The sequence below is a fragment of the Geotrypetes seraphini genome, chromosome 4, assembly GCF_902459505.1.
Source record: "Geotrypetes seraphini chromosome 4, aGeoSer1.1, whole genome shotgun sequence".
Lineage (NCBI taxonomy): Eukaryota > Metazoa > Chordata > Amphibia > Gymnophiona > Dermophiidae > Geotrypetes > Geotrypetes seraphini.
Genome location: NC_047087.1, coordinates 96,362,808 through 96,387,643, shown reverse-complemented (window position 1 = coordinate 96,387,643; position 24,836 = coordinate 96,362,808). Strand labels below are relative to the sequence as shown.

At 49.8% G+C, this 24,836-nt stretch overlaps 1 protein-coding gene across 3 annotated transcripts in view; it reads left to right on the top strand.

The window, feature by feature from the left end:
- Nucleotides 1-24,836, top strand: part of TMEM45A (transmembrane protein 45A) — an 80,978-nt gene that overhangs the window by 9,026 nt on the left and 47,116 nt on the right. Inside the window, exon 1 of one of the 3 annotated variants that reach the window (XM_033941825.1) lies at nucleotides 13,352-13,598. The exons of 1 other annotated variant lie outside the window; for it this stretch is intronic. The gene's annotated coding sequence lies outside the window, so the exon portion shown is untranslated. Of the gene's footprint in view, nucleotides 1-13,351; nucleotides 13,599-13,914; nucleotides 13,974-24,836 lie in introns of those variants that run through there. One more of the 3 variants, XM_033941828.1, reaches the window with a different exon arrangement.

The following is a 24,836-nucleotide window of genomic DNA, read 5'->3' as shown; positions in this document are numbered from 1 at the left end:
AAAAGATTACAGAGACTAAATTATTATTTGTCATTTGTGGTTTCTCGTGTTTCCTTAGATTGTTGGATTTTGTTAAGCCTTTATTATTTAGGCACCTTTCTGGACCTCTCTTACAAGAGGATAGCTATGATTAGTTTTTCCTATTAGAAAAAAAACCTGTTTTGAACTGCAGCTGCAGAAAAAGACACCAGTAATTTGCAAATATAGTAAACCCCTGTAAATTCGTGGTAAACAAATTGTGGACTCACTAATTCACGGTATTTTCCGATCGCTTCTTCCTAGTGGTAAAGTCACGATTACACTAATCAGGAGCTGCTTTGATATGCCAGATAGTGTGAAGACAGGATGTTGGAAGGTGACAGGGTAAGCACAGTTACTTACCGTAACAGGTGTTATCCAGGGACAGCAGGCATATATTCTCACATGTGGGTGACGTCATCTACGGAGCCCCGATGCGGAAGCATTTTCAAGCAAACTTGATTGAAGATTTAAGTTTGCTCTGCTGCTCCACGCATGCGTGCCTTCCTGCTCCATTAGGGGGTGCATCCCCTCGTGGTCTCCAGTTCACTTAACTAGCCAAGAAGCCAACCTCGGGGAGGTGGGTGGGTTGTGAGAATATATGCCTGCTGTCCCTGGATAACACCTGTTACGGTAAGTAACTGTGCTTTATCCCAGGACAAGCAGGCATGATATTCTCACATGTGGGTGACCTCCAAGCTTACTGCAGAGGGATGGAGGGAAGTTGGCAATTTAAGCAAATAGATTTCGCAACACCGATTGGCCGAATCGGCCATCGCTTCTGGACAGGGAGTCCAGACAGTAGTGGGAGGTGAAGGTATGAACCGAAGACCATGTGGCAGCCTTGCAGATTTCCTCAATAGGTGTTGACCTGAGGAAGGCTACGGAGGCTGCCATCGCTCGGACTTTGTGTCCCGTTACTCGACCATTCAGCGCGAGACCAGCCTGAGCGTAGCAAAATGAGATGCAATCGGCCAACCAGTTGGACAAGGTGCGTTTGGAAACTGGGTGACCTAACCGGTTTGGGTCTAAGGACAAAACAGTTGTGGGATTTTCCGGTGTGGCTGAGTGCATTGGAGGTAAAAGGCCAACGCTCTTTTGCAGTCAAGAGTGTGGAGCGCCACTTCTCCGGGGTGAGAGTGGGGCTTGGGGAAAATACACAGGTAAGACAATGGACTGATTTAGATGGAAATCAGACACTACTTTAGGTAGGAACTTTGGATGGGTGCGGACAGTACCACCTTGATCGTGATGGAATACCGTGAAGGGTGGGTCCGCTACCAGGGCTTGTAGCTCACTAACCCGCCGTGCGGACGTGAGTGCAAGTAGGAAAATTACCTTCCAAGTGAGGAATTTTGGATGGCATTTGTCTAGGGGCTCAAATGGAGGTTTCATTAGTTGAGCCAGAACCACGTTAAGGTCCCAAACCACCGGGGGAGGTTTGAGAGGGGGGTGGACGTTCAGCAGGCCCTTCATCGAAGCGAGTGACTAAGGGATGGAGCGAGAGGGCCTTTCCCTTCCAGGGGCTGATGAAAGGCCCGCAATCGCACTGAGGTGTACTCGAATGGAGTTGGTCTTTAGGCCGGAATGAGATAGTTGAAGTAGATAGTCAAGGACCAGGGGGACGGGGACCGACACCGGGTCCTGGCTGTTGGGAGGAGCACCAGGTTGAGAATCTGGTCCACTTTTGGGGAGTAGCAGGTTCTCGTCGAGATTTTTCTAGAGGCCTCCAATATCTCCTTGACTGATTGAGGACACGGGTGAGCCGATGAGAGCAGTCAGGGGGAGAGAGAAACCAAGCATTCAGATGAAGAGATTGAAGATTGGGATGTAACAGTGTAACCCTGACCCTGTGACAGTAGAGAGGGAAACAGAGGCAGAGGTAGTGGATCTCTGGACACTGAGTCGAAGTAGAAGGGAAAACCACGGCTGGCGTTGGCCAGCGAGGGGCAATCAGGACTCAGGGTGGCTTGTACCGTTTTCAGGTGGATAAGCGTCCGGCAGTATCAGAGGGAACGGCGGGAACGCGTACAGGAACCTTCCCTCCCAATCGAGGAGGAAGGCGTCGGCCTCGAGGCCGGTCCGGGGAGTATATCCGGGAGCAGAAGAGAGGCAGCTTGTGGTTGTGAGGGGACGCGAACAGGTCTATTTGAGGCGTCCCCCACCGTTCGAACACTCCTCGTAGGGCCTGAGAGTGTAGTGTACCACTCGTGTGGCTGGAGGGAGGCGGCTGAGTCTGTCCGCCAGGCAGTTTTGTTCTCCTTGTATGTACACCGCCCGAAGGAAGGTGTTGTTGGAGATTGCCCATTTCCAGAGGCGCAGAGCTTCCCGGCAAAGGGCCAAGATCCTGTGCCCCCTTGTTTGTTTACGTAGTTACATCGCTACTTGATTGTCGGTTCGGATGAGAACCACTCGGTCGCGGAGCAGATGTTGGAAGGCTACTGCTGCGAGGTAGATGGCCCGAAGTTCTAGCACGTTGATGTGGCAGCGTCGGTCTTGTGCTGACCACATTCCTTGGGTGCGCAGGCCGTCCAGATGGGCTCCCCAAGCGTACTCCGACGAGTCCGTGGTGAGTACCTTGCTGTGGGGTGGGGTGAGGAAGAGCAAACCTTTGGTAAAGATTTGAAGAGTCGGCCCACCAGCGGAGCGATCGTTGCAATTGAAGTAGTCACTGTCACTGAGTGGTCGATCGGGGTCCCGGTCTTGACGCCATTGAGACGCCAGGGTCCATTGAGGGATTCTCAGATGGTAGGCGGGCGAAGGGGTGTGACATGGACGGTGGAGGCCATGTGGCCCAGGAGGATCATTCATCTGTCGGGCTGATACTGAGGTCAGCCGAGAGATCTTCGGCTCAGACTTACTAACGCCTCCAGGCGCGGAGGGGGGAGGAAGGAACGGAGGCGAACCGTGTCCAGCGTGGGCCCCCGATGATACTGTAGGGATTGTGAGGGGCGTAGTTGAGATTTTGGGGAAGTTTATTTCGAACCCCAGACTTTGTAGATAGGTAATAGTCTGTTGGGTCGCTGAGATTAGCCCCTTCTTTGGACGGGCTTTGATTAGCCAGTCGTCCAGGTAGGGGAATACCTGGAGGCCCTGGGGAGCGTAAGGTTGCTGCTATCCACCACGAGGCACTTGGTGTAAGACCCGACGGTGATTGATGCTAGTCCGAAGGGGAGGACTCGGTATTGTAGGTGCCAGTCCCCTACTTGGAAACGCAAAAACTTGCGGTGAGCGGGTGGTGCACTGGACATGTGTGTACGCCTCCTTGAGATCGAGGGTAGCAGAGCCATGTCGCCCTCGTCGATTCAGGGGGTAGAGTGTTGGTAGTGAGAGCATCCGAAAACTTTTCCCGTACCAGGAATTTGTTGAGGCGTCTCAAGTCTAGTATTGGGCGTAGGTCTCCCGTTTTTTTCGGTAACCAGAAAGTACGGGAGTAGAAGCCCTTCCCCCGTTGGTCGGGGGGGACCTTCTCCACTGCTCTCAGGGCGAAGCAGGTCTCGAGCTTCGGAGAGGAGTAGAGGTAGCTGAGTCCTGTTGGGAGGGCAATTCCTTGGGGGGTTGTCCGGGGGGAATGGCCCGAAAGTTGAGAGAAGTACCTGATGAGTATCACGCCAAGGACCCATGCGTCCGTCGTGAGTTGTTCCCAGCGAGGGTAATAAAGGCTTTGAGTCGACCTCCGATGGGAAGGTGGTCTGGGACTATGGCGGAGGGGGCCCGCCCCCTTCCGCGTTGTCCCGTCAAAAGGGACGGGGATGGTTTGGTGGTCCGCGGGCGGGTTGTGGACTTGGGCATGGCCCTGTGATGTGCTTTGCGGACGTCTGGGTGGGGGGCCGCGAGGAAAGCAGGGGTGGACTTTTTGTGGGTAGCGGGCGCGGGGGAGGGGCCCTGTATGGCCTGGGCGCTGGCGGTTTGGGCTTTTGCCGGACAAGGGAGGCAAATGAGCGTTCATGTTCGGAGAGGCGTTTTGTCGCCGCCTCGATAGTGTCATCGAACAATTCCTTTTCCCACGCAGGGAGGTTTGCTAACCGGGTCACTGTAAGTTGGGGTCCATGTCGACCAGGCGCAGCCAAGCTAATCGGCGCATGGCGATAGCGAAGGCAGCTTCTCTGGAGGAGAGTTCGAAGCCATCGTAGGCCGCGTGGAATAGATGAAGGCGCAGGTTGGAGAGGGACTCTAAAAGCAGGCCGAACGTTTCCTGTCGGGAGGCCGGTAGGTCAGTCTCAAAGGCTCTCAATAGTCCAATGAGGTGTTTGAGGTATGATGTGAAGGTGAAAGTGTAGCTTTGCACCCTAGAAGTCATCATTGCGTTTTGGTATAGTCTCCTGCCGAACTTGTCCAGGGTTCGGCCTTCCCGGCCTGGGGGGTACCGCTGCTGAGACACGGGACGGGTGAGCCTTTTTCAAGGAGGATTCCACCAGCAGCGATTGGTGGGAGAGCTGTGGTTGCTCGAATCCCGGATAAGGTACTATGCGGTACTTGGCCTCCATTTTGGAGGGTACGGCTGTGACCATGTAGGGGGTCTCCAGGTTCCTGAAGAAGGCCTGTTGGAGTACCGGGTTAGGTGGTAAGCGGAGGGACTCTCTGGGCAGTGATGGCATATCCAGCTCCGCCAGGTACTCTTTAGAGTATCTGGAGTCGGACTGGAGATCTAAGTCCAATGCTTGGCCCATGTCTTGGACAAAGCGAGTGAAGGATGGGCGAGATGTCCCCGGAGCCCCGTGCGGGGTCAGGGAACGAGACCTTCGCCGGGTGGAGAAGGATAAGGAGGCTTCCCTCGAGTATCGAGGTTCATGCTCTGATCCATGCTCCGAGGTTGGGGAAGCACTGTGAGAGTGTTCCGGGGTTGTCGATCTTCGGCGTCTCGAGGAGCCCCTCGGAGACGATGCCGGGGTTAGGGGTACCGATCGATGTCGGGTTGGTGACCTCGATCCGGACTCCCTCGGAGAATGCGTCCGAGGGGGAGTTCGGAGGATACGCGGGTTGGAGAGTGATAACTCAGCCACCCTTAGTGGTCCTGTACGAGGTGTGGGGGAACGGCCTCGTAGGGTTGGTGAACCTCGGGCCTTCTTGGAGGTACGGCGGTTCGAGGTTTCTGTCGTTTTAGCCCGACGTTTTGCCCCTCGGCGGTCCGCAGAGGGGGAATGTCTCGGGCGTCTCGGCGAGGAGTCCGAGGAGGATGGGATGCGGCGAGGATTGCGCACCTTTCCTCGAGGTTGTTCGGTGCGAGGCTCAGGTTGGTCTGGCGCATTCGAGGTCGAGGCCGATTGAAACTGGGCTATTGCAGCGGACAGCTCCGACGTGATCATCGCTCGGAGTAGGTCCTGGAAGACGGGCACGGACAGCATCGAAGGCATGTCCCCTGCCTCTGTGCGCTCCACCGGGGGCGACCTCGTATCAGAGTATTCCCGTGTGGTGGAGGCACGGCCCGAAGGCTTGGAGGGCTTAGACGGGGCTGTAAGCATGGGGCTTCCGCCATGCGTCGCCGTTGTCCCCGAGGCTGGCTTCTTCGCTGTTACAGAACCTGAAGAGGGAAGAGGGGACTTACCCGGAGCCGAGGCTTTCTGTTGTCCCGAGGACTTCGGGGTCGAGTCTCGAGGCGATGCCGAGGTTTCCGGGGCCGAGGTCAAGGCTGGGGCCGAGGCCAGGGCCGACCTCGAGGCCGAAGTGGGGGGTTGGTCCGGGGTGAAGAGATCCGCCATGCGGGCTTTTCTTCGGCGGAGGGCCCGGTTTTGGAAAATAGCGCACTGGGGGCAGGAGTCGGTTGGATGAGTCGCCCCCAGACAAAGGATGCACCGGCGATGCGGGTCTGTGAGAGAAAGAAGCCGCTCGCACCGGGTGCACTTTTTAAAGCCGGTCAAAGGCCGGGACATTAAATCGAAAGTAGCCGCGGCTCGATTAGCCACGCGGCCACGGGGACCCGGAAGCCTCCGGGTCGTTGAAAACGAAGCAGGAATCAAGTAAAAAGGTAAGGAATTCGCGCACAGCGACTTAATCGTGAAAAAACAAGAAAAAATCGCGGTGCTAGAAGGCAGTTGGGGCAGAGCCTGAAAAACACGTCTTCTAGGCTCGCGGAAAATTTTGAACTGGAGACCACGAGGGGATGCACCCCCTAGTGGAGCAGGAAGGCACGCATGCGTGGAGCAGCAGAGCAAACTTAAATCTTCAATCAAGTTTGCTTGAAAATGCTTCCGCATCGGGGCTCCGTAGATGACGTCACCCACATGTGAGAATATCATGCCTGCTTGTCCTGGGATAATCTGCTGCTCTGTCTGGTGATATCTTGGCCCTCATAACTAAGTTAATTAATTAGGATGAATTTACTCCCTTTTTGAAGACAGCAAGAATAAATCGATTATAGGCAATAGACAGTTATAACAGTAAAAATAATAGAATGGAGGAGTGTGTGGAAGAGGAGAGTGTGGCGCAATGGTTAAAGCTACAACCTCAGCACCCTGAGGTTGTGGGTTCAAACCCCACATTGCTCCTTGTGACCCTAGGCAAGTTACTTAATCCTCCACTGCCCCAGGTACATTAAATAGACTATAAAACTGATTTGAGTGTGGTTGTAAAACTACAAAAAGGCAGTATATAAATCCCAGTCCCTATCCCTAGTATGGCATAGTATGTTACATTACAATGATTACATATTAAAATATATTAATGGATAGTAAAGCATAAAAGCAAAGATGGAACCATAGGAAGATAAGACAGAGTAACAGGAGTTAGAAAATAAGAGGATTAATGTAAAGAAAGTCACACTAGAAAGGTATGTGAATATAATTCAGCCAGAGAAGGAATTAGAGAATGACACGGTGACAAAATTCATCACCGTTACCGTCCCCGCGGATAACTGCGGGAAACCATCTTCATGTCATTCTTTAAGGAGAGAGGGAAGAATCGGAGTATAATTGGGCACAACCACTGACCCGCAAGCTTTGCTTTGAAGAATGCTGGTGTAGAAGGACTGAGGTTGAAATAGATACTAGAAAATGACATTTCCCGTGGTTATCCGCGGGGACGGGAACGGTGATGAATTTTGTCACCATGTCATTCTCTAGTAGGAATGGATAATCAAGACCTACTTTTGTATGTTCAGCAGTGTTACATAGTACTTGTGTGTCATAGTAATAGAAATAAAAACTGAAATGCACATTTCCTAAAGTTTTCATCAATTACCCCTTAATACATTAGCTGGATCTCATCCAGACCTAAGCGGTGATGCTCTATTGTTTTTTTTATTTTTACCAATGTGACTTACATTCCACCCTCATCATCGGTACTGGTTTAAAATATTCATATCTTCCTTTATTATTCATAAATTACTTTTTATTATGTTAATTTAGTTTTTTAGTTATCAAAGTACACTTATCTTTTGATTGAAAACATTCATTAAAACTAGTCAATTGGGAACTTCTTTTCCAACATGGCACATATTTTGCATTAAGCTGTTTCAAGGACTGCCCCTTACAGTAGAAGACCAACTACCTCTTCTCCTACCAAACTTAAGGCAAAAGTTTACATATTACAATTAATAAATTCAGAAAAAAAACCCAACTTGTTTCTACCTTTGTTGTTTCTCTTTTCTGCTCTTCTTTGTTTTTTTTTTAAATTTTCTTTCCAGGGTCTCCTGTTGCTTTGATATTTCTTCAGTTCCTACTGCAGCTCCTTGGGACTGTGGGCAAGCCACTTAATCCTCCATTGCCCCAGGTACAAAATAAGTACCTATGTATAATATGTAAAGCACTTTGATTGTAACCACCTATGTGCATCCTATCAATCTATCAGCAAGAAACTCCCCAACCTCTGTATGTCCTGTCTGTCCAATTAGATTGCAATCTCTTCTGAGCAGGGACCATCTATTGCCTGTTGATTGTATAGTACTGTGTACACTTTTCAGTATTACTGAAATGATAAATATATCACAGCCCATTCTTATAGTCCCAGCCTCCACCCCACAAAAAAAATCATCAGCAACTTTCCAGCCCTGGGTCCCGCAGCATTAGCCACTTCTAACCAGCTTCCCTAAAGCATCAGCCCCCTTTCAGCTAGAACCCCTCCCCCCAAAAAAAAACAAATACGGCCTCTACCATCCATTCCCTCAAAGTATTATCTCCCTTCCATCCAGCTGCCCCCAAAGCTTGCCTTTTATCTTCTCTCTCCCCTGTGGTACCCCCTCCAGCAAACACATACACAAGCATACAGCTTCCCCATCTTCCCCATGGTATCCCAGCATGCACACCCCCCTTCCTCAACACTCTCTAGCTTACCTTCTTTTTTTTCATCTCTCTCTCCCCTCCCTCTCCTGAGCTTTTCAGCATAAACAGAAGGGAAGATAATAGCTTCATGTGATAAGCTATATCATCTTACTTTACTGTACCAACTCTGACATTAGACTTTGAACCATTTGGAACACCGTAGGGTCCCAAGATGGATTCAAATTCTGCAGCTATGTGCTAACTCTGCCCATGTCCTGCTCAAAATCTGCTTTTGGCAAAGTCATTTCAAGGCATATACTTTTATACTAGTTGCCATTTTATACAAGGCAATTTTATACGGCTACATATGCACAGGAATCACTTTACAAAATTACCTCAGAAATGTATTTTATTCCTCAAATGTTTTGACTTTCTCTTTAACTATCGTAATCATAAGGTAATCTGGTCCTAAAAGTTCCCAGCGAGATGGAGGAATTGCTCTGGTGATCTCCGATGTGTGATTTTGTGTCCAAGTAAATAAATCTTTTGTCTTTACCACTGTAGGGCATTCACTGCATTTACATTTTGGTAAATAAAACAAGAGCTCGCTCCTCATTTTTTTCTGAGCCCATCAATGATAGGCGCAAGCTCTGCATCTAGTTGGGCAGGTCTGGGTGGCACCAATGTTTTCTATTTTCTGTTGAAATCTAACACATTATTACCCATATTTTCCTCACCTGCTGAACACTTGTAGAATTCCAGTAAACTGGTTGCTCCTATAAAAGTCCCTCTGTTTTATTTTGTAGCAAAAGTGAGAACTTGTTTGCCTGTACTACAATTAGATATCTCTAATTTTCCTATTAGTAAAATACTGCTTTTCATAAAACACATCAGGCTTCCTCATAGATGAGGGTGATCAGCCTACCATCTGCAAGGACTGGAATAAAGCAAACTTGCCAGAAAGGTAAGAACATACTACTACTATTAATTATTTATATAACACTACCAGACACACGCAGCGCTGCACAGAGTCACAAAGAAGAAAACAGTCCCTGCTCAAAAGCACAGTTACTTACCGTAACAGTTGTTATCCAGATATTCTCAACATATGGGTGACGTCATCCACGGAACCCATAGCAGACAGCCTTGCATGCAGATTTGCTTGAAGAACTTGAAAAAAGTTTGCGAGTGCCTTCCCGCCGAACGTAAGTCGCGTGTCTCCTCTGAGGTACCTCAGTTCATATAGCTGTCAACATATTATGATGGGCAGGAGTGGTGCTTAAACAGCAACCCCAGTGGTTAGAGAGTAAGGTCAGTGTCAGGCAGAATTTTACTGCCCTGTTTGTGATGCTAGTGTTCAATCATGAAAGAGTGTAACCTGCACAGAGTGCTGGATGTGGCGCTCTGACTGCCTTGTTGGGCAGACTGGATGGATTGTGCAAGTCTTTATCCTCTATCAATTAATATGTTACTGTGGTTTTTTTCTACAATCATGATGCTGTGTGGCTCTGAGCAGGGCAGGTTATTTCACTTCGCCATGCGGATCATAATAACATTAACTTTGTCTGTTCTTTCTTTCAGAATGCTATGTCTCAACCCAGTCCTCAGGACACACCCAGTCAGTCAGGTTTTCAAGATATCCGCAATGCATATGCATGTACTACCTTCATTGTATGTTAATGTCTCTCATGCATATGCATTGCAGACATCCTGAAAACCTGACTCTCTAGCTTATCCTAAGCACTGGCTTTAGAAGATTCTGTGCAATTTGACTTATGATCATGTGCTCCTAGGCTCACTGCTCCAGATATGGCTGAATGTATATTTCAGATCCTACCTGCATGAAATGTTGCCTCAGAAACCCAAATTATTATTAATTATGACAACTTTTTATGATCACCACTAGGAGGTGGCCTAGTATTTAGAGCTGTGAGTTCAATCCCAGGCTGCACCTTGTGACTCTGGGATAGTCACTTAACCACTCAGATAGAGAAAATACTTAAGAGTACCTAATTACTGTCATTGAATTTGTAAACTACTTGGATGTTTCTCTTCATAAAAAAGGCGTTAATAAATCATAATAAACACCATATTGAGGTCTAGCAAGTTCAGGCATGCAGTGACTTAGTAAGGGGAGGCGGGTGGTCCACCCCAGGCACTGTCTTGGTTGAGGTGCCTGCTTCTGTCCTCCTTTCCACCCCCCACTCCCCATTACCGCGCGCATCCCTTACCTTCCCCAGTACCTCTTTAACATTCCTGGCGCGTGATGCAGTAACCCCAACCTGCTGCTTATGCCAGCATTGGCTCTTCCTCTAATTTTCTTCCTGAACCCGCACCTAGGAAATGATGTCAGAGGGAGAGCCGATGGCTGACGCGAGCAGCAGGTTGGGGTTGTTGCTCGCGCCAGGATGTTAAAAGAAGGTATGGGGAGGGGGGAGGAAGAGGCATGCATCAGGAGTGGGATGAGGGTAAGGGTTGGAGAAAGAGGCAGGGGAGGGGCACCACTCCGCCCTGGGCACCTCTCACCCTCACCACGCCACTGTCAGGATGTGATGCAAAACTTTGCTCTCCAGGAGTTACTGCAGTACTGCCTCCTGGGTCTCTGAGTTGGTCCACACATTGTTGGTGTGTGTCATAAATGCACATGAGGGAAGTCTCTTTCAATTGAAAGGAAACAACAGAGTGAGAGGGCATAGGATGAAGTTAAGAGGTGATAGGCTCCAGAGTAATCTGAGGAAATACTTTTGTACAGAAAAGGTGGTAGATGCATGGGATAGTCTCAGAAATAGAGATGGTGGAGACAAAGACTGTGTCTGAATTCAAGAAAGCACGCAACAGGCACGTGTGATCTCTTAGGGCAGGGGTGTAAAAGTCCCTCCTCGAGGGCCGCAATCCAGTCGGGTTTTCAGGATTTCCCCAATGAATATACATGGGATCTACAGTCAAACCTCGGTTTGCGAGTAACCCGGTTTGCGAGTGTTTTGCAAGACGAGCAAAACATTCTCGCAAAACGTGTCTCGCAAACCGAGTGTTGACTCGATTTGCAAGCACCCCCCGATAACCGGCATCGCTCCCCCCCGCTCGCAAAGGGCCCCCTCCCGCTCGAATCGGCACCCCCCCCACGAGAACAGGAACCCCCCGCCTGACCAACTTTAACTCACCCCCCCTTTGGCACCGGCACGTAGCCTACAAGTGTCAGTGCCGCTTGAAGATCTTCTTCCCAGTCTCTGCCGGCTTTGAGCATGCATCTGTGAATGCTCAAGCCCTTCTAATTCTCCCTTTTGCCAAGAATCTTCAAGCGGCACCGGCACCGGCACTTGTGGGCTGCGTGCCAGTGCCAAAGGGGGGGGGTGAGTTAAAGTTGGTCAGGCGGGGGGTTCCTGTTCTCGTGGGGGGGGGTGCCGATTCGAGTGGGGGAGGCCTTTGCGAGCAGATGGGAGCGGTTCTCGTGCCGGTGCCAGACGGGGGGGAGGGGTGAATTAAAGTTGGGCGGGCGGGGGGTGCCTGTTCTCACGGGGGGTACCAGATCATGCGGGGGGGGGGAACGACTTTGCGAGCGGGGGGGGGGGGGGAAGCAGTGCCCTGGCCTCAGGGGGGGAACGTATCAAAGCGAGTTTCCATTATTTCCTATGGGAAAACTCACTTTGATAAATGAGCATTTTGGATTACGAGCATGCTCCCGGAACGGATTATGCTCGTAATCCAAGGTACCACTGTATTTGCATGCACTGCTTTTATCGTATGCTAATAGATCTCATGCATATTCATTGGGAAAATCCTGAAAACCCGACTGGATTGCGGCCCTCGAGGAGGGACTTTGACACCCCTGTCCTAGGGTGTGGAGAAGATACTGGATGCCATGGATGGGCCATTTGGCCTTTATCTGCTGCTGTCATGTTTCTATGTTTCCAACTTGTCTCACAGAATGGCTATAAAGGGGTAGAGGTTTGACACTGATCATACTGTTTAACTTTTTGTCGTGAAAAGTCCACAGAACCATTGGGCAAAACCTCTTTTGTATCAGGGATTGGAAGCTTCATCAAAAATTGACTAACACTTTCTAGAATCTGGACTTGGAAACAAAGAGGCCAAGAGCCATCATAAGGATAGAGCAGGACATAGTGGGATGAGACTACAGGTCCTCTGGTATACTTTTCTTGCAGCCGGGTCTACAAATGGCTCCATCAGCTGGCCTGCTTTAAGAGTGATTTAGAGAAAGGAAGAGGTTAGCCTTAAGTGAACAACCCAGCTGACTTTGCTGCTATACTATGCTCATTGCAAACTCAGGGTTCATAGTTGGCTAAAAATCCTGCCTTAACAACCTCCCCCTCAACCCCTACACCTTACCTGTCCCAGACAGCAATACTCTGTGGCCCCTTTAGGCCTTCTGTTAAGATTGGCTTGCCTTGTTCCTGCAGCCTCTCTGCCTTGGAGCAGCCCTCTCCCTTAGATTATCTCCCTAGCTTAGCCCTAGCCTCTGCCCCACTGCCTCTCCCACCCACTACTGTAGATTCTCTGGTTAGGGTAGTTCTTACAGCTAGCCTCCTCTTTCTTCCTAAACTACTTCCTTTCTCCTTCACCTCTCCCTCACTTGTTATCCTTGCTACCTCTTTCTCCCCTGCTCCTTCCCCCCTCATCTCTAAAATTTCTCTTTTCCCCTTGCTCTAGGCCCTTAGCTGTCCATTTGTCTTTCTCCCAAGGCAATCCTTCCCATCCAAGTTCTTTCTTAACCCCTGAAACTTTTCTGCCCAGGGCAGCTCTCCTCATAAGAGCCAACTCTAGGGATGACAGTGGGTGCTAAGCACCTCCATATTGAACAAGTTTCTCAATCGTATCCAGGGAGAAATACCGAAATATGTATTACGTTTGACACCCCCAATCATTCTGGCAAAGTTGGCACCTATGACTCTTCTCATTCACGATGCCTCACCCGTGGTTCCTGATTCTTGTCCTTCATCTGATAGGCAGTTTCTCTGTTCAAGGCTCTTTGCCATTCATATCCCTACAACCTTTCCGTAGCCCAGCAATAAAGTACCAACTTCTTGTTGCAATACCCCCAGAGACCGCTAGGGGCAGAACAGTACACGTGGACGAGTCTGAAGTTCGGGAGACTGACATGCGGGAGCACCAATTGGAAGCCCAAGCCAGGCAGGCAGAAGCCAATGGGCGGCGTCCTCAGCGACAGTCTCTTCGAGGATGGGGAAGAAACCGGGAGCATTTGCAGGCGTGGTAGAGAGCTACGCTTTTTCTTTTGCCAGATGTGCACAGCTGCAAGAATAGATTCCTTCGTACTTGGAAACGATTTCAAGCGAATGGGGAGCGTGATTAATTAAAAAAATAAAAAAAAATCTGGGCCCCCCTCCCAAACCTCCGTTCTAAAAAAAGGTAGAAAATAATTAGCTTTCACAATATTATTTTCGATTTTAAAAGTGGATGTGGTTAATATTTTTTTTATTTCCAGAAACTTGTTTTGGTTACGTGGATAAAAGGCATCCGAAAATTAAAATGTTAAGTACAAAAAAATCTTGAGCATTTTCGTAAAATGATTGTGTTTATTAGATAGACCAGGGATACGGTTTTGGTGTAAGATATTGCGTTGCAAACTTTTTGCCATTCGAAGAGAGTTCAGGTCTTTTTTTTTAATGAAGATCAGGATGGGGGTGAGATAAAAGTCACATTCTAAGTTTTACCTACTTTCATTTCTTTTTGCTGCCTGGCTGTGCACTCCAGATTATCTGTGGCCCTCTCCAGACCTGTACGGTAAAGCAGGCTAGGACTACACTAGTCCAATCTGTTTCGCTGTTGGGGGTTGGGGGAGGGGATCGCATTTAAGTGGTACTGCTCTTGAATGAAATAACTTATTGACCCTTTGAAAGCTGGCAGAAATGTAAAGGGTAGTAGTTATCAGAGGTTTCTAGTGAAATGAAGTATGATGTGATAAAGCCTGGTGGTTCAGGTCCCTCTTCCAAGGTAAATTAGAATGAGATAACTGAGCAGTAGAAATTTAGGATTACCATATGGCTCCAGAAAAAGGAGGACGGATTGAGACGTCCAGATTTTACTTTCATTGCTTTCAATGGAAATAAAACTCAGCTGTCTCTATTTGTCCTCCTTACTCCCATTGCTTGCAGTGGAAGTAAAACCTGGATGTCTCAATCCGTCTTCCATTTTATGGAGCCATATGTTAATCCTAAATAGAATAGAAGGGAGTCTCATGATAAACATGATTTTCCTTCATATCATTCTGTTTAGAGGCCCACTGAATTTTGGTTTCAGTTATGGCACCAAAATCTGCCCCAAATCTTTTTTTTTTTTCTGCCTGATTTCGATTTCTGCTTAAAATGACCATTTTGTTCAGCTTGTCTCTCTCCTTCCAGACCTGCCCCAAAGTACACCCTCCTACTTGTAGACTTCCTGGGCCTTTCTTACAATTCCTGGTGGTCTAGGGGGTGTACTTGGGGCAGAAGCAATCCCCAGTTACTTCTGCCCATTCTGGGTCTGTTCTCAAAATGGCTGTCAAGACTAGGACATTGCTCCTGTACTGAGTACATCACTAAACCACCAGGGAATGTAAGGGAGTCGGGGGGGGGGGGGAGTAAGGCAGCTACTTTTTGTATTTTGGGGTTTTTTTTTTGCACTGTAATTACAAGTAATGTAGTTATGATCTTGCATAATATTTTATATGGTAAATAGAGTTCTCCAAATAAATGCTTTTCATCTAAAATTTTAGCAGGAGTTTAAAGTCTGTAATTTTGGAACGATAAGCTCCCTAGGCATTAGGATTTCTGTGGAGTTATGATACTAGCTGTCACTCCCACTGTGGTGCAAAATAAGCCGTTGTAAAAGCACTGTGGCTTTATCAGTTTTCATTAGCTTCAGTCCATGGGTAAGGAGGCTGGTTTGCTTGGAGGTAAAATATGGTATTTCATTATCTACTTTGTTATATACATAGGGGCATTTTCAAAACACTAAGTCATCCAAAAAACATCATAAACTGGCACTTGGATGTTTTTCTCACCAAAATGTCCAAATGCCAACTTTCTGAACATCTTACTAGGCTTCTTAGCTACTGTGCGTCCAAAATTTGACAGGGCATATTGGAGGCGGGCTTTGGGCGGGCCTTAGCACTTGGACTTCTTGCAGTGATAATCAAACCTTTCTCAAGCATGGAACTTAGATGTCTGGAGCTAGACCTGTTTTCAAAGCATCTTTAAGTGACCAGATGATCACTGGAGGGGTTAAGTAATGACCGCCTCCCATCCTATAAAGATCTGAATGAAACAGTACATACCTGTCTCTAGAGCACATGTGTCAGCCACAAGGCCTGTGGGCCGAATTCGGCCCGCCTGTCTGTTTTATGTGGCCTGTAGCAGTGCTCCTGAACTTCCCCTTCTCACCACCCAGCATATCTTCCCTCCCGCGCCAGTCCGATGTTGCCATCACGCTGAAGAATCTGCTGGCCTCGGCAGTGATTCAGCAATGTTGTCTGTGGCTCCCTTTCCTACTTTTTGTCTGCTGTGGTCCACCTGTGTGGAAACAGGAAGATGCGCGTCATTGGAGACAGACCACACAGCAGATGGAAAGCAGGAAGGGGAGCCACGGACAATATTGCTGAGTCACTGCCGAGGCCGGCGCAGAAGAGAACACATGCTGGGCTGTGAGGAGAGAGGGACCAGCATGGGAAGGAAGACATGCTGGGCTGTGAAGAGAGAGATGAAATGAGAGAGGTAGGACCAGGGGTGGTGTGGAGAAAGAGGGAACGAGATACTTGAAGAAGGGAGAACTGTTGGGAAGAGAAAGGGAGAAATGGTGGACCTGGGAAGATGGAGCGAGGGAGGTATGCAGACAGGGGGGAGAGATGGGATGGGGCAGTTGGGAAGATAAAGGGAGAGAACTTGGATCTGGAAGGGAGGGAGAAATGTTAGTCCTGGGGGTGGAAGGAAGAGAGAGATGCAGCATCTTTTTTTTTCCCCCTTCCATCTCATTGTTCAGCATCAAGGGGGGAGGGAAGAAAAACAACAGAAAAGAGAGGGAGCAAAATAGACCACGGGGAGAGAGAGGAGGAGAGATGTAATGGGGAGTAGATAGAAGGAAATAGGAGGCTGGGAAAGGAATGAGATGGGAAATGAGAGAGCTAGGGACTGAGAGGAGATGGAGAATTTAAAGGTGGCTGAAAATTTAAAAAGAAGGGTGAGAAAAAGGGCACGATTTGAATGGACAGAGGTAAAAAAAGAAAAGAAAAAGTTAAGAAAGCAGAATGGGAAAAATCAATATGTTGGAGACAGGCATAAGGAGAGAATGGAACAAGAGAGAAGAGGAGAAAAAATGGACAGCAGACACTGGAAAGAAAATTAGTAGAAGATAGACAAAAAGCAGAAAGAGAAACTGGGACCAAGATGATGGAAAAACAAAATGACCAGACAACACAAGGTAGAAAAAATAATTCTATTTTCTATTTTGTGATTACAATATGTCAGATTTGAAATGTCTATCCTGTCAGAACTGGTGTTAGACAGCAAGCATGAAGTAGGACCTAAAAGAGAGAGGAAAAGTCTTTTTTATTTATTTTGTTTATACCACAGAGCCAGCATGGGGTTGGTGATACTTCTACTAAGACTAAGTATCTTAATATAAAATTCGGCCCGCGACTTAGCCTGTGTTTTAAATTTCAGCCCCTTATTTGATTTGAGTTTGACATCCCTGCTCTAGAGCAACAGCATCTGGCAAGGAAGCTGCACACAGTTGTCTTAAGTAGCCTGGTGGGTGGGCTAGTGAATCATTGAATCATAGAAAGGATGACTCAAGCCCATAAGCCACAATAAACACCACATTTATGGTAGAAAGTGTGAGCCCATGAAAATCCTACTATACTGCCATATAGGTGCCACCTGCAGCCATAAGGGCTATTGGAGTAGGAGACAGGTAGGTATAGTAGGTTTTGGTGGGGAGTTTTGGAAGGCTCAGCATAAATTATAAGGGTGTTATGGTGAGATGTACATCTGGCACCCTTTATGTAAGGTTCATAGCAGTGCCCTCTAAGGTGCCCACTACTCTGTTGGCATGTCTGTGTAGCCAGTCCATTATGATGCTGGCTCCTCCCACATCCAAATGGTCTGGATTTGGACATTTTGAACTTGGAGGTTTTTGTTGTTCAAAATGGCCAAAAAAGTTAAAATGTCCTAAGGTTGGACGTACTGATAGCCAAAACTTCTAAATAGGCGATTTTCTAAAAAAAATATATATTTGGATGTCTAGTGGTCTTGCTGGTTTCGAAAATGGCCATTTCTCTGCCCCCTACTTTGGAAATCTTGCAGAAAACATCCAAAGTCGAACTTAGATGTCCTATCAAACATGCCCATCAATGGCTTTAGATATTGTGAGTTCAGCAGAGGGATACAGACTTCAAGCGCTGACAATCCCCAGCAGCCCTTACTGGTTCTCATTCACACAACCAACCTTCAGTTTTTGGTTTCAGTTTTGGCTTCAGCCGAAATCAGGTGATGAATTTCAGTTTCAGCTGAAACAGAAAATAAAAATGTTGGTTGGCCTCTAATTCTGTTTTAATTTTGGATGAGAGGAAAGGCTGAGATGAACACTAGAAAGGCTGTGTTACCTGGTATGAAGCATTACTCTCTCATCAAATCCATATTAGTTGGATGTAGCAACAGCAAACCCCAAACCTGTTGTAATGCTCTCCAGTGTGTTTGTTATAACCATGATTTCCTAAGCAAAATGTGGATACTGTGGATCTTCACTGGTCTACTTTAAGGCTCTTTTAAGGTGGTAATCATGGAATCTGTCCTTTGTCATAGTACATATTTTATGCTTGGGTCACTGGTTTCTCACAGAAGCTTCTGGAATGTCATCCCCTGTTTACTGTCTTAGTGAAAGGATCATCTTGCAATGTCTCCCTTTATCACCTGAATAATGTCTCATGACTTGGGTTATTTGTTTGAAAAAAGATTAATATTAATCAAGAGCAAATTTTTGTGACAGCCATTTGGCCTATGTGCTCTTACCCTTGATTTCCTTAATTGCTATTAGGCAATGATTCTAGCACATGTAGGGGTGGATTCTAAATGCACTTATATAACAGCACCTGAACATAGAAACACGATGGCAGATAAAGCCCAAATGGCCCATCTAGTCTGCCCATCCACAGCATCCATAACGTGACCATTTATTTTTTTCATCAAAACGGGACATCTATTAATATTCAGTCCTGCCCCAACCCCGCCCTAGCCACACCCCCAATCCCACTCTAGCCCTGCCCCAGCTCCGCCCCCAATTTCTTCCATTCATTTTTCATGTACACATAATATCTTATTAATTCATAATGGTAACCATAACATTTTTAAAAAAACCACAAAGCACACTATATGCAGAGAAAATGTTAATTATCATTTATATTTGGGGGGTTTTCAAAGATGTCAAGACAGATGACTTTAAAATATGCAATGTCACCTCAGTAACTATAGAAAAATAGACAAATATAGTGCAAAATATAGACAACAGATATAAATTCTCAAAACTGACACAATTTGATCACTAAATTGAAAATAAAATCATTTTTCCTACCTTTGCTGTCGTGATTTCATGAGTCTCTGGTTGCGTTTCCTTCTGACTGTGTATCCTTTCTTTAATTTCTTTTTTTCTGCACTCAGGCCCAACATTTGTCCCTTTCTATTCCCTACCTCCTTCCTTCCTATGTCCTCAGTGCCTCCTTCCTATGTCCTTAGTGCTCCTTCCTGTGTCCTTAGTGCCCCCAGTGCCTCCTTCCTATGTCCTTAATGCTCCTTCCTATATCCTTAGTGTCCTCGGTGCCTCCTTCCTATGTCCCCCTCACTGCCTTCCAGCCTTTGTCTCCACCCCTCCCCTATGCTCTGGCATCTCTCCCTTCTCCTTTCCTTCCTTCCTTCCTTCCTTCCCACTTCACCCCGTGGTCTGGCATCTCTATCTCTTTCCCATCTCTCTCCTCTCCTTCCATCTCCATCTTCCTCTTCCACTCCATTTTCTGACATCTCTTCTTCCTTTCTCTCCTTCCTTCCTCCTGGTCTGGCATCTGTCTCCTCCCCCTCCCACCTTATACCCTGACATCTCTCCGCCCCCTATCCATGGTCTGGTAGCTCCTTTCCCTCCCTCCCATGGTCTTGGCATCTCTTTCCTCTCCTCTCCCTTCCCTGGTCTTCCTTCTCTCCTCTCTCTCCCCAATTGGGTGCAGCAGCAGCTTTTCTCTTCCCCTATCCCCTTTCCAATTGGGTGCAGCAGCTTTTCTCTTCCCCTATCCCCCCCTTGGGTGCAGCAGCAGTAGCTTTTTTCTTACCTCATCCCCCCCTTGAGTGCATCAGCTTTTTTCTTCCCCCCTCCCTCCCTTGGGTGCAGCAGAAGCTTTTCTATTCCCCCCTTGGGTGCAGCAGCAGCTTTTCTCTTCCCCCTCCCCCCTTGGGTGCAGCAGCAGCATTCTCTTCCCATCCCTCCCATCGGCAGAGTCGCAAGCTTCCTTCCATCGCTGACCTATCTTCCATAGGTCAGCGACAGAGGGAAACTTACAACTTGCTGCTCTTCCTTGCTTTGGGCCTTCCTCGTTGCCGGGTCCTGCCTTTACGGAAACAGAAAGTAGGCAGGAGTCGGACCCAGCAGTGGGGAAGGCCCAAAGCAAATTGTAAGCTTTTCTCCGTCACTGACCTGCCTCCCTTATCCCTCTGTCGCTGCTTGTAGCGAACTCCTGCTCCAGGGCTCGAACGTGTGCATGCCGGTTTCCCTTCTCTTCTCCTCCCCCCCCCGGGACGTAACTTCCGGTTTCGGAGGGAAGAGAAGGGAAGCCGGCACGCACACATTAGAGCCCCAGAGAGGGTTCAATTTGAATGCTGGAATCAGCCCGGGAAGGAGCATCGGCAGCGGCAGCAGCACGATTAGCTGGGCGCGGAGAACACTGCGGGGGTTTGGCGCTGGAGGGACCGTCCCCTTGTCCCCACGCACAGCTTCGGGATGCTGTCACTGAAAACAGGACATTTCGGCATCCCGAAGCAGTGGCTCGGGACAACGGGACCGTCGGTCCAATAATGGGACGGTCCCGTTGAAAACGGGACGTATGGTCATCTGAAGCATCTACTATCTCCTCCTCTCCCTAAGAGATCCCAAGTGCCTGACCCATGCTTTCTTGAATTCAAACACAGTCTTTGTCTCTACCACCTGTGCCGGGAGCCTATTCCATGCATCTATCACCCTTTACTTAGATTACTTCTCTTAACTTCATCCTATGCTCTCTCATTATCCCAGGACAAGCAGGCATGATATTCTCTCATGTGGGTGACGTCATCTACGGAGCCCCGATGCGGAAGCATTTTCAAGCAAACTTGATTGAAGATTTAAGTTTGCTCTGCTGCTCCACGCATGCGTGCCTTCCTGCTCCACTAGGGGGCGCATCCCCTCGTGGTCTCCAGTTCAAAATTTTCCGCTGAGCCTAGAAGTCGTGTTTTTTCAGGCTCTGCCCCAACTGCCTTCTAGCACCGTGATTTTTTCTTGTTTTTATCGATTAAGTCGCTGTGCGCGAATTTTTTCCTTTTCAACTTGATTCCTGCTTCGTTTTTGACCGACCCGGAGGCTTCCGGGTCCCCGTGGCCGCGTGGCTACTCGAGCCGCGGCCACTTTCGATTCTATGTCCCGGCCTTTGACCGGCTTTAAGAAGTGTACTCGGTGCGAGCGGCTTCTTTCCATCACAGACCCGCATCGCCGGTGCATCCTCTGCCTGGGGGCCGCTCATCCAACCGACTCCTGCCCCCAGTGCGCTACCTTCCAGAACCGGGCCCTCCATCAAAGGAAAGCCCACATGGCGGATCTTTTCACCCCAGACCAACCCTCTACCTCGGCCTCGAGGTCGGCCCCGGCCTCGACCCCGGCCTTGACCTCGGCCCCGAATACCTCGGCATCGCCTCAAGACTCGACTCCGAAGTCCTCGGGACAACAGAAAGCCTCGGCTCCGGGTAAGTCCCCTCTTCCCTCTTCAGGTTCTTTACCAGCAAAGAAACCAACCTCGGGGACACCGGCGACGCATGGCGGAAGCCCCATGCTTACAGCCCTGGCGAAGCCCTCCAAGCCTTCGGGCCGTGCCTCCACCACACGGGAATACTCTGATACGAGGTCGCCCCCAGTGGAGTGCACCGAGGCAGTGGACATGCCTTCGATGCTGTCCGTGCCTGTCTTCCAGGACCTACTCCGAGCAATGATCTCGTCGGAGCTGTCCGCTGCAATGGCCCATCTACAACCGGCCTCGACCTCGACCCCGCAAGTGCCAGACCAGCCTGAGCCTCGCGTCGAGCCACCTCGGGGAAAAGTGCGCAAGCTTCGCCGCATCTCATCCTCCTCTGACTCCTCGCCGAGGCGCTCTCCCTCCACAGACCGCCACAGGGCAAAACGTCGTGCTAAACCGACAGAAACCTCGAACCGCCGTACCTCCAAGAAGGCCCGGAGTTCCCCCACTCTATGAGGCCGTTCCCCTACACCTCGTACGGGACCGCTCAGGGTGGCGGAGTTATCACTCTCCAACCCGCGCATCCTCCGAACTCCCCCTTGGACCGGGGCCCCGATCCGAGGTGTCAGGCTTTCACCGAGGGAGTCCGGGTCGAGGTCACCGATTCGACATCGATCGGTACCCCGAACCCCGGCATCGTCTCCGAGGGGCTCCTCGAGACGTCGGAGATCCCCGACCCTGGAACACTTTCACAGTGCTTCCCCAGTCTCAGAACGTGGATCGGAGTGGGAACCTCGATACTCGAGGGAAGTCTCCCCGTCCTTCTCCACCCGACGGATGTCTCGTTCACCGACCCCACACGGGGCCTCGGGAACATCCCGCCCATCCTTCACTCGCTTTGTCAAGGACATGGGCCACGCTTTGGACTTAGACCTCCAGTCCGACTCCAGATACTCAAAGGAGTACCTAGTGGAGCTGGACATGCCATCACTGCCCAGAGAGTCCCTTCGCTTACCGCCTAATCCGGTACTCCAACAGGAACCTGGAGACCCCCCTACATGGTCACAGCCGTCCCCTCCAAAATGGAGGCCAAGTACCGTACGGTACCCTACCCGGGGTTTGAACAACCGCAGCTCTCCCACCAGTCGCTGCTGGTAGAATCGTCCCTGAAAAAGGCTCACCCCTCCCGGGTCTCAGCCACGTCCCCCCAGGTCGGGAAGGCCGAACCCTGGACAAGTTCGGCAGGAGACTATATCAAAATGCGATGATGGCCTCTAGGGTGCAAAGCTACACTTTCACCTTCACATCCTACCTCAAACACCTCATCGGACTACTGAGAACCTTTGAGACTGACTTACCAGCCTCTCGCCAAGGAGCGTTTAGCCTGCTTGTAGAGTCCCTCTCCAACCTACGCCTCCATCTATTCCACGCGGCCTACGATGGCTTCGAACTCTCCTCCAGAGAGGCAGCCTTTGCTATCGCCATGCGCCGACTAGCTTGGCTGCGCCTGGTCGACATGGACCCCAACTTACAGGACCGGTTGGCTAACCTTCCCTGCATGGGAAAAGAGCTGTTTGACGACACTATCGTGGCGGCTACAAAACGCCTCTCTGAACACGAACGCTCATTTGCCTCCCTTGTCCGGCAAAAGCCAAAACCGCCCGCGTCCAGGCCATTCAGGGTCCCTCCGCGCTGCTACCCGCAAAAATCCACTCCTGCCTTCTCCCGGCCTCCGCCCAGGCGTCCGCAAGCCCACCACCGGGCCCCACCCAAATCCAAACCGCCTGCAACTACCAAACCATCCCCGTCCTTTTGACAGGATACGCGGAAGGGGGCTGACCCCCTCCGCCAGAGTTCCAAGCTCCCTGCCTATCGGGGGCCACCTCAGAGCTTTTTACCCTCACTGGAAACAACTCACGTCGGACGCATGGGTCCTTGGCGTGATCTCATCAGGATACTCTCTCAACTTTCGAGCCATTTCCCCAGACAGCCCCCCAGGGAAGTGCCCTCCCAACCGAACGCTACTACCCCTACTCCTCTCAGAAGCTCGAGATCTGCTTCGCCTGCGAGCAGTGGAGGAGGTTCCCCCCGACCAACGGAGGAAAGGCTTCTACTCCCGTTACTTCCTGGTACCGAAGAAAACGGGAGACCTACGCCCAATACTAGACTTGAGACGACTCAACAAATTTCTGGTACGGGAAAAATTTCGGATGCTTTCCCTACCGATCCTCTACCCCCTGATCGAAAAAGGCGATTGGCTCTGCTCCCTCGATCTGAAGGAGGCGTACACACATGTTCCAGTGCACCCCGCTCACCGCAAGTTCTTGTGTTTCCAAGTAGGGGACCTGCACCTACAATACCGAGATCTCCCCTTCGGCCTAGCATCGTCACCCCGGGTCTTCACCAAGTGCCTCGTGGTGGTCGCAGCTGTCTTACGCTCCCAGGGCCTTCAGGTATTCCTCTACCTGGACGACTGGCTGATCAAAGCCCCGTCCAGGGAAGGGGTTATCTCAGCGACCCAACAGACTATTATCTACCTACAGAGTCTGGGGTTCGAGGTAAACTTCCCAAAATCCCAACTGAGCCCCTCACAGTCCCTGCAGTTCATCGGGGCCACGCTGGACACGGTTCGCCTCCGTTCCTTCCTCCCCCCTCCACGTCTAGAGGCGTTAGTAAACCTGAGTCGAAGGATCTCACTGCTACCCTCGGTATCAGCTCGACAGATGATGACTCTACTAGGCCACATGGCCTCCACCGTCCACGTCACACCATTCGCCCGTCTCCACCTGAGAATCCCTCAATGGAACCTAGCCTCTCAATGGCGTCAAGATCGGGACTCGATCGATCGCCCCGTGACAGTGACTCCTTCCTTGTAACGATCGCTCCGCTGGTGGGCCGACTCTTCAAATCTTTCCAAAGGTTTGCTCTTCCTCGCTCCCCCACACAACAAGGTGCTCACCACGGACTCATCGGAGTACGCTTGGGGAGCCCATCTGGATGGCCTACGCACTCAAGGGATGTGGTCAGCAGAGGACCGTCGCTGCCACATCAACGTGCTAGAGCTTCGGACCATCTATCTCGCAGCTGTAGCTTTTCAACATCTGCTCCACGACCGGGTGGTTCTCATCCGAACCGACAACCAGATAGCAATGTACTACGTAAACAAACAAGGGGGAACAGGGTCTTGGCCCCTCTGCCGGGAAGCCCTGCGCCTCTGGAAATGGGCAATCTCCAACAACACCTTCCTTCGAGCGGTGTACATACAAGGAGAACAAAACTGTCTGGCGGACAGACTCAGCCGCCTCCTCCAGCCACACGAGTGGTCACTGCACTCTCAGACCTTACGACGGGTGTTCGAACAGTGGGGGACACCTCAAATAGATCTGTTCGCATCCCCACACAATCACAAACTGCCTCTCTTCTGCTCCCGGATGTACTCCCCGGACCGGCTCGAGGCCGACGCCTTCCTCCTCGACTGGGAGGGAAGGTTCCTGTACGCGTTTCCACCGTTTCCTCTGATCCTGCAGACGCTTGTCCACCTGAAAACAGTACAAGCCACCCTGATTCTGATTGCTCCTCGCTGGCCACACCAGCCTTGGTTTTCCCTTCTACTTCAACTCAGTGTCAGAGATCCACTGCCTCTGCCTCGGTTT